Source organism: Giraffa tippelskirchi, chromosome 7 (assembly GCF_054371585.1).
Source record: "Giraffa tippelskirchi isolate mGirTip1 chromosome 7, T2T-mGirTip1v1.2.pri, whole genome shotgun sequence".
Taxonomy (NCBI): Eukaryota; Metazoa; Chordata; class Mammalia; order Artiodactyla; family Giraffidae; genus Giraffa; species Giraffa tippelskirchi.
In genome coordinates this window covers 59,337,816-59,345,458 of record NC_137281.1, presented here as the reverse complement: position 1 = coordinate 59,345,458, position 7,643 = coordinate 59,337,816, and the positions used below count along the sequence as shown (strand labels likewise).

The following is a 7,643-nucleotide window of genomic DNA, read 5'->3' as shown; positions in this document are numbered from 1 at the left end:
CCATCCTCACCATTAAGGTGAAGAACACTCATGGGGAAATAACAGAGTTTTATCTCAAGCAGATTGATCCACTCAGATCCATCTGCCCAAGCCTCTTAATTCTCCATAAAGTCAAAGCAATTTTTGGTTAAGTATACAGTCTGTCCTCTACTAAATTAAACTAATAAGATCCAGTGGGAAATAAAACCCCAAGTGTATTGAGAATATTAAAAAACACACAACTCTCCATGGATCTGTAAGATTTACTCTGGCAAATAATTGTGAACATAACACACACAGAGTCTATAATGAAATCATTTAGGGGACACAAAACACCACTTATCACTTCTCCCTAAAAACCCCATCCTTCCCAAGTGCCCAGGCTCAAGGAGAGCCAGTTCACACCCTGAAATCTCCCATCCCACATTGTCACGTTACCAAAGTCAGCTGGGTATGCACTTTAAAATATGAACTGCTACTGTTAGTACTACGCCCAGGTGCTGGGTGATCTGCTGTAAACACTTTGTCTTAGAATCAATCCTCCCATTCACCCTCTGCAGTCAGCAAAGCTGGTATACCCTTTAACAGTTGGGAAAGCTGAGTTCCAAGAGGTCAAGGCAAGACCAGGACCTGAACCAAAGCCCTCCTAACTCCATAGCCCTGGATACCACCTTGCTCTGCTTTGCTTAGTTTTGCCTCTGACTTACTTTCCCATCGAACAATGGGCCACCCAGGTCACTGGGCAGGATCTTGCTCTCGTGCTGCTCATCAGAGATGGTGTTGAGCCCCCTACCCTGCCCACCAACTCTGGCCGAGGATCATACGCATTGATCTCAGTGGAAGGTGGAAGAGACAGAGCAGAGAGGGCAGGAATGAGAACCCACATTGCAGTTGGGGAACCTGAGGCTCACGGTCCCTCTTAACCAAGCCCAGAGGTCCGGGGGTCTCAGCAGGTCAAGGACCCAGGAAGACAGGGTGAGGCACTTAGCTGGGGACTCAGGCGCCATGAGGTTTGCCTGAAACCCGCACACTTTGGAGGAGCCAGGTGCGGTGCTGTTGATCAGAGCCAGCCGCCAAGTGCAGAGGGACAGGAGAGGACAGGGACAGGCGAGCTCTCGTCAAAAGGCCTCTCCTTGGAGCTGCGTCCAAACCAGGCGCCGCCGGCGGCCGCCTTGCACTTGCTCCCAGGCTCCAGGCCCAGTTCGTCTCGTCTCTGAGAACTCGCTTCCCTGCTCCCACCGCACCCCACGCTGCCTTCAGGATCGGGCCTCCTCCTTGTCCCCCCCTTGCCCGGAGCTTTAGCCCGTCCTGCCCCTCACCTCTCCCTGCTGACTCTCACCCTGGACTCCTCTCTGTCCCCAGATGCCCGCCTTCTTCCGGGTGCTGAGACCCCCCGTCAGTCAAATTCCCACTCCGCGCTCAGGGTTGAGCGCTCGGGAACCTTCCGAGGTGGGGTCCACCTGCCACCTCTCTGCCAGGGCTGGGCTCACTCTGGGCTGGATCTGCACCCCATGGGCTCTGAGCCCCACTCTTCTGGGCACGGAAATCCTTACTGTGGCTCCAAGGCCTCCTGTGTCCCCACCTGCCGCCCCCCACACCACCTGAGCCCCTCACTCGCACCCCCCTGCCCTCTACCCTCCAGGCCCCCGACCTTGACCTTGGCCTTGGCCCGGGCTGTGCCTTCTGCCCCAGCACCCTTCCCCTTCCGGTCTTTGCCTGGCTGATGCTTCATGTCTTCCCCAACCACCAGGACCACCGCGGTGTGTGTCTGTGTGCGTGGGGTGCATGTTACACATCGGTGACTGAGAGGATCTGTCTTAGCTGTGTTTCCTCTTTGTGGGTGTGTCTCTGCTCCCTTCTGGACTGAACTGCAGCTTCTCTGTAGGCAGGTGCTGCGAGCACCCCAGCATGGTGCCTGCAGATACGTGCCAGTGAAATGCATGAGGAGGTCCTCAAGACGTGCTAGCTGAATGAATGTTTGAGGTGACACCAGCTCTGTCTGGAGTCTCTCCCCTTAGTCCATCTCTCCAGGCAGTCCCCAGCCTCAGCAGTCCTGTCTCTGACCAGCAAACTAACGGCCCCGGGCTCTGGGGACCCAGCGTGGTGACACTGATCCAACACGGATGGAGCAGACCCGGAGGCCTCACAGCTCGGGGTCTCCCACTGCTGCGGGCCCAGCGCAGGCGGACTGCAAGCCAGGCCCACTCTGCAGCATGCACACGAGCAAGGGCCAGCTCGGCTCCCCGGTGGCCAGGAGGCCTGTGAGAGCACAGGGCCCTCCCTTGCGTCTGTGCCATTCAGGGGCTGAAGCCCCAGCATCTTCCTCCTGGGGTGCAGGGCAGAGGAGGACAACAAGAGCCGCCACGTGAGCTTCTCCATGCGCCACCCCCACATCCCAGGCACTCGATCCCTGGTCACCCCATCACCCAGGACAGAGACCCCCAGGCGCAGGGAGGGCCCGCCTCTGCTGCCCACATGGCCCTCCAACCGACGCAGCTGGCCGGAGGTGTGCCCTCAGGGGAAGTCCCCTGGGGCTGGACTTCTTGCTTTTATCCCCAGACACTAGTGGCAAGTCAATGACTAAACTGGCCAAAAATGAAAGTCCCCGTAAACCTGATCTTTTCCTTTAAGCTGTTGGGTACACAGAGTGTGGCCAGAATTACTGATAGAAAAGTTTATGGATGGGCTGCATCTTAAAATGAAAACACATTACCCAAAATCAATGTTGCTGGATGTGGTTTAGGGAGGACAGGAAATGTCAGCGGAGACAAGAATACCGAAACCAAAACTCCAAGAGGACGTGAACATTAAGGCAAATTTTGAAGGTGAGGTCCAGGAAAAACATTTACGTAGGGCTATAATGTAAGGGTGCTTTCATGACAGGCTGGGCAGTCTTTCTAAATAGCATTTTTGAAGCATCTTAGAGAGGCCGGTGAATTCATCCACAAAATGGTATTGACAAGTGCTGCATACCCCAACTTGCAGCCCAATCAGATCAGCACGTGCTGGTGGTGGGCATGAGTTAAAGACCTGCGATGGGCACAAGGAAGCCCCCAGGCAGAGCTGGACCGGCAGGTCAGGCGGGTTGAACTCCTATTGGTCACGTTACAGGAGCGCTCATCTCCAGACCTCTGTACACGGTGATCCTGCAGGCATTTCAGAGCCTGTGAATACAGAGAGGAAGGAAAAAACCTGGAAGCCACAAGGGCGGCTGTCACTGCCTATTGATGAGCACTCAGGACTGGCCATGCAATAGTTCTGAAATGCTCTGACACATGGGAAACGAGTTTCATCTCATGTGGCCAATGCTCTCCCTAAACAGGGCATCTTTGTGGAAGCCCGGGGGACACCGGCAGCTGGGAGTGCTGAGGAGCTCTGGTCCCCTGAGAGTAGTTTTCCTTTGGGGAAGTGACACATACGCTTTGTCACACATGCCTTCTTTAGAGCTTCCAACGGAGACCGTGGCCCACCACGACTCAGTGAGAAGGAACTGGCTTCCCTGCAGGAGAAGGCCGGCCAGGACAGTGGGAGCTGCTGCCTGGCAAAGGCTAGATCAAGGAGACTGAAGTCCAATGACCTGCCCACCAGGGAAGCCCCAGGAAAGGAAGAGCAAAGCACGCCCTCTGGACACTCCTGACAGGGCTCCTGGTTCCTGCAGCCACAGAGCCCTAAGCACGGATCAGACCCAGTCCAGAGGTAAAGACACAGAGAAGAAAGACGCAGCTGCGGCGTCAGTCTAGGAGACAGGACAGAAAAGCAAACAGACCCGCTCAGCACAGAGCTGCCACGCACCACTGCAAAGCAGGGGAGAGCCTGCTTGAGTTCAGGCCTCGCCGGGTGCCATCAGTTGAGGGCAGAGGAGCCTTGCTGTCTACACCAACTCCAGGTATGGGACCACAGGCTCATCTGGGTTGGGCTGTTTGAGTGAAAATTAGGACCTCAGAGGAAGACAGACCTGGCAAATGAGTCAGCTCTTCGCATCAGGGGGCCAAAGTATTCGAGTTTCAGCTTCAACATCAGTCCTTCCAATGAACACCCAGGACTGATCTCCTTTAGGATGGACTGGTTGGATCTCCTTGCAGTCAAAGGGACACTCGAGAGTCTTCTCCAACACCACAGTTCAAAAGCATCAGTTCTTTGGTGCTCAGCTTTCTTCACAGTCCAACTCTCACATCCATACATGACCACTGGAAAAACCATAGCCTTGACTAGACGGACCTTTGTTGAGAAAGTAATGTCTCTGCTTTTTAATATGCTGTCTAGGTTGGTCATAACTTTCCTCCCAAGAAGTAAGCGTCTTTTAATTTCATGGCTGCAGTCACTATCTGCAGTGATTTTGGAGCCCAGAAAAATAAAGTCAGCCACCGTTTCCCCATCTATTTCCCATGAAGTAATGGGACCGGCTGCCATGATCTTAGTTTTCTGAATGTTGAGCTTTAAGCCAACTTTTTCACTCTCATGTTTCACTTTCATCAAGAGGCTCTTTAGTTCTTCTTCATTTTCTGCCATAAAGGTGGTGTCATCTGCATATCTGAGGTTATTGATATTTCTCCCGGCAATCTTGATTCCCGCTTATGCTTCCTCCAGCCCAGCGTTTCTCATGATGTCCTCTGCATATAAGTTAAATAAGCAGGGTGACAATATACAGTCTTAATGTACTCCTTTTCCTATTTGGAACCAGTCTGTTGTTCCATGTCCAGTTCTAACTGTTCCTTCCTGACCTGCATACAGGTTTCTCAAGAGACAGGTCAGGTGGTCTGATAGTCCCATCTCTTTCAGAATTTTCTACAGTTTATTGTGATCCACACAGTCAAAGGCTTTGGCATAGTCAATAAAGCAGAAATAGATGTTTTTCTGGAACTCTCTTGCTTTTTCGATGATCCAGAGGATGTTGGCAATTTGATCTCTGGTTCCTCTGCCTTTTCTAAAACCAGCTCAAACATCTGGAAGTTCATGGTTCAGGTATTGCTAAAGCCTGGCTTGGAGAATTTTGAGCATTACTTTACTAGCGTGTGAGATGAGTGCAATTGTGTGGTAGTTTGAGCATTCTTTGGCATTGCCTTTCTTTGGGATTGGGAGGAAAACTGACCTTTTCCAGTCCTGTGGCCACTGCTGAGTTTTCCAAATTTGCTGGCATATTGAGTGCAGCACTTTCACAGCATCATCTTTCAGGATTTGAAATAGCTCAACTGGAATTCCATCACCTCCACTAGTTTTGTTTGTAGTGATGCTTTCTAAGGCCCACTTGACTTCACATTCCAGGATGTCTAGCTCTAGGTGAGTACACAGAAGTAGGTACCCACCATTATAGGGGTTAAATGAGCCCATTCATTCACTCCACAAATATTTATTGAGCATCGACTGTATGTCGGACCCTGTTCTAGGTGCTGGAGATACATCAATGAGTGTAGACTCTACAGATCTCTGTGCCATTATATATAAGGATATTGGATCATGTGTTGAAAGGAAGTTGGTGCTAAAGAAAGGAGAAAAAGAAGAGTAAAGTGAGGGACTGGGAGTGCTGGAGGTAGGGACGGAGGAGTGCAGATTGCGTATTAAAACTGTGACCCCAGTGGGCCTCACTGAGATGTGACTGCTTAACAAGAATCAGAAGAACACAGCAGGGTTAGTGAACCAGGTAACTGAGGAAGGAGTATTCCAGCCAGACAGAACACCTGGGGCAAAGGCCTTGGGTGGGAGCACAGCCTGTGGGTGGCGTTGTAGGAAGGAGGCCAGTGTGGCTAGAGGATTCTGAGCAAGAAAAAGACAGGAAGCATGAAATGAGGACCGAGGAGGCAGAGGTGGGAGCCAGATGCTCTGACCCTGCCAGTCACTGCAAGGTCACTGATGTTTGTCCTGAATGAAAAGGGAGCCGCTGCAGGGTTTTGAGCAGAGGAAGAGTAATCTGATTTCTGTTTGAGAAGGACTGCTCGGTTGTCATGTTGACAACTAATGCATGGAAAGTGCCTAGTACACGAAGAGTATTAAAACGTATAGCTATTATTCTTATTAATAGTAACACCGATTTATGCTGTGGGAAAGAAATACCTTACCCCCACAAGGTGGTACAGGTTTAGAAGATTCACCAACCTTAAATGTAAGCGAGGCGTAACTTCCTCTGGCTGCAGGAACCCTCCCCATGTGCAACCCTGATCACTGGCTCTCCACCTCGATGTGGTGTCAGGACAGGAGACTGCTCCATCCCCGGGCAGGCCACTGCACAGCAGGCTAGCTCCTGCTATCATAACCCTGCCTGGAATCAGCCCCCAGATGAATCCCTTTTCCTAGAATCCCACCAGTATCCTGAGCCTGTGCAGTACAGTGCAAGTCTGCCCCCTCCCTTCAGAAGCTGAGGACAGCAATGGGCCCTGCACGGTTTTATATTCAGTGATCCAAGTGTGGTTTCCAAAGGAAGGTAGAATTAAGGGAAACCTCCCAGGGGGTGGGGGCTTGAAAGGACAGAAAGCAGCTGGCAACTGCCTCTTTGGGGCCCCCAGAGAGAAACTGTAGGAAGAAGAGGAAGGCCCTGAGACATCCCTCCCTTCCTGGCCAGAGACCTTGGCTAACAAGGGCTCAATAGATGAGCAATAGTGGCCTGAGGACGCAGAAATAACTCCTTGGCCACAGATGAGATGCTGAAACTCAGGCCTAGGAGGGGGTAGATGGACCTGCCCAGGGTACCCAGCTGGCAAAGACCTAGCTTAGAAAGGGCCTGCAGCTTCCTGGATCAAAGTCAGCTGCTGGGAAGTGTTTGCCCAGTCGTATTTCGTCTCCTTAGTTCTTGGGGAACCCTCTGGTGGAGCCTCCAGAGAGGCTAGGGAATAGGGACAGCAGTCACGTGAATCCACAGAGCTCCTCTCATCTGGACCTCAGGTCAAAGCTAAGAGGTTAGAGATCGGGGTGGAGACAGAGACGCTGAAGTCCGCTGACTGGGGCTTCCCTTGGTGAAGGCAAGAGTCGCCAAGCCGAGGCGTGGAACTCGCCCCTACAACTGTGTGTCCTTTCAAACCACAAGCGCGCCCCACGTTTCCCCTCGGGGACCAGACTGCTCCCCCGCAAAGGGCTGAGGACGGAGGAGACTCTGGGCGAAAGCTTTGAGAGGTCCAGGGTTTCGGGGGTGCGAAGCCCGGGATGGGCTCCGAAACCGGGCTGCGTGCCCGCCCTTTGCCTCCTTCCTCTTGGGGATCCCCCCCGGGGACCGGGTAAAGCGAGGGCTGCGACCCATGAAGAACAAAGGGGGACGCAGGGGCCACGATCGAGGCTCAGGAACCCCAGCCGGCTCGGAACCCTCCTGGGCCTCGAGTCGTGCCGGGCGCTCCGCACCCACCCCGCCCCACCCCGCCTCCGCCGTCACTCACTGCCTCCGCTCCGGCTCGCTCTCGCGCTCTCGGCGCCTCGGGCACCTGCTCGCCCCGCGCCGAGCGCTCACTTCTCGCTCGCACACTGCAGACTCCGGCGTGGCCGCCCGCACCGGCCCCGGCCCCGCGCGGCGCTTCGCCCTGCTCCCGGGCCCGCGGCGCCCACCCTTCCGCGCCCCCCCCCCCAGCCCGCCATGGCCTGGGCCGGGGACAAAGAGCGGGGCAGCTTTTTGTCCAAACCGGGGTAAGAAGTTGAGGGCGGGGGTCTGCGGAGAGGGCCTCGGGCCCCGCGGGGCACAGGGATGC

General features: G+C 53.9%; 1 long non-coding RNA gene across 1 annotated transcript; it reads right to left on the bottom strand.

The window, feature by feature from the left end:
* Positions 1-224: 224 nt before the first annotated feature.
* LOC145513614 (uncharacterized) lies at positions 225-6,179 on the bottom strand. The gene is made up of 2 exons (XR_014059583.1): positions 5,069-6,179; positions 225-4,954 (listed from the first exon to the last, which is right to left on the bottom strand). It is a non-coding gene; the product is annotated as an uncharacterized LOC145513614 (long non-coding RNA).
* Positions 6,180-7,643: the final 1,464 nt, after the last annotated feature.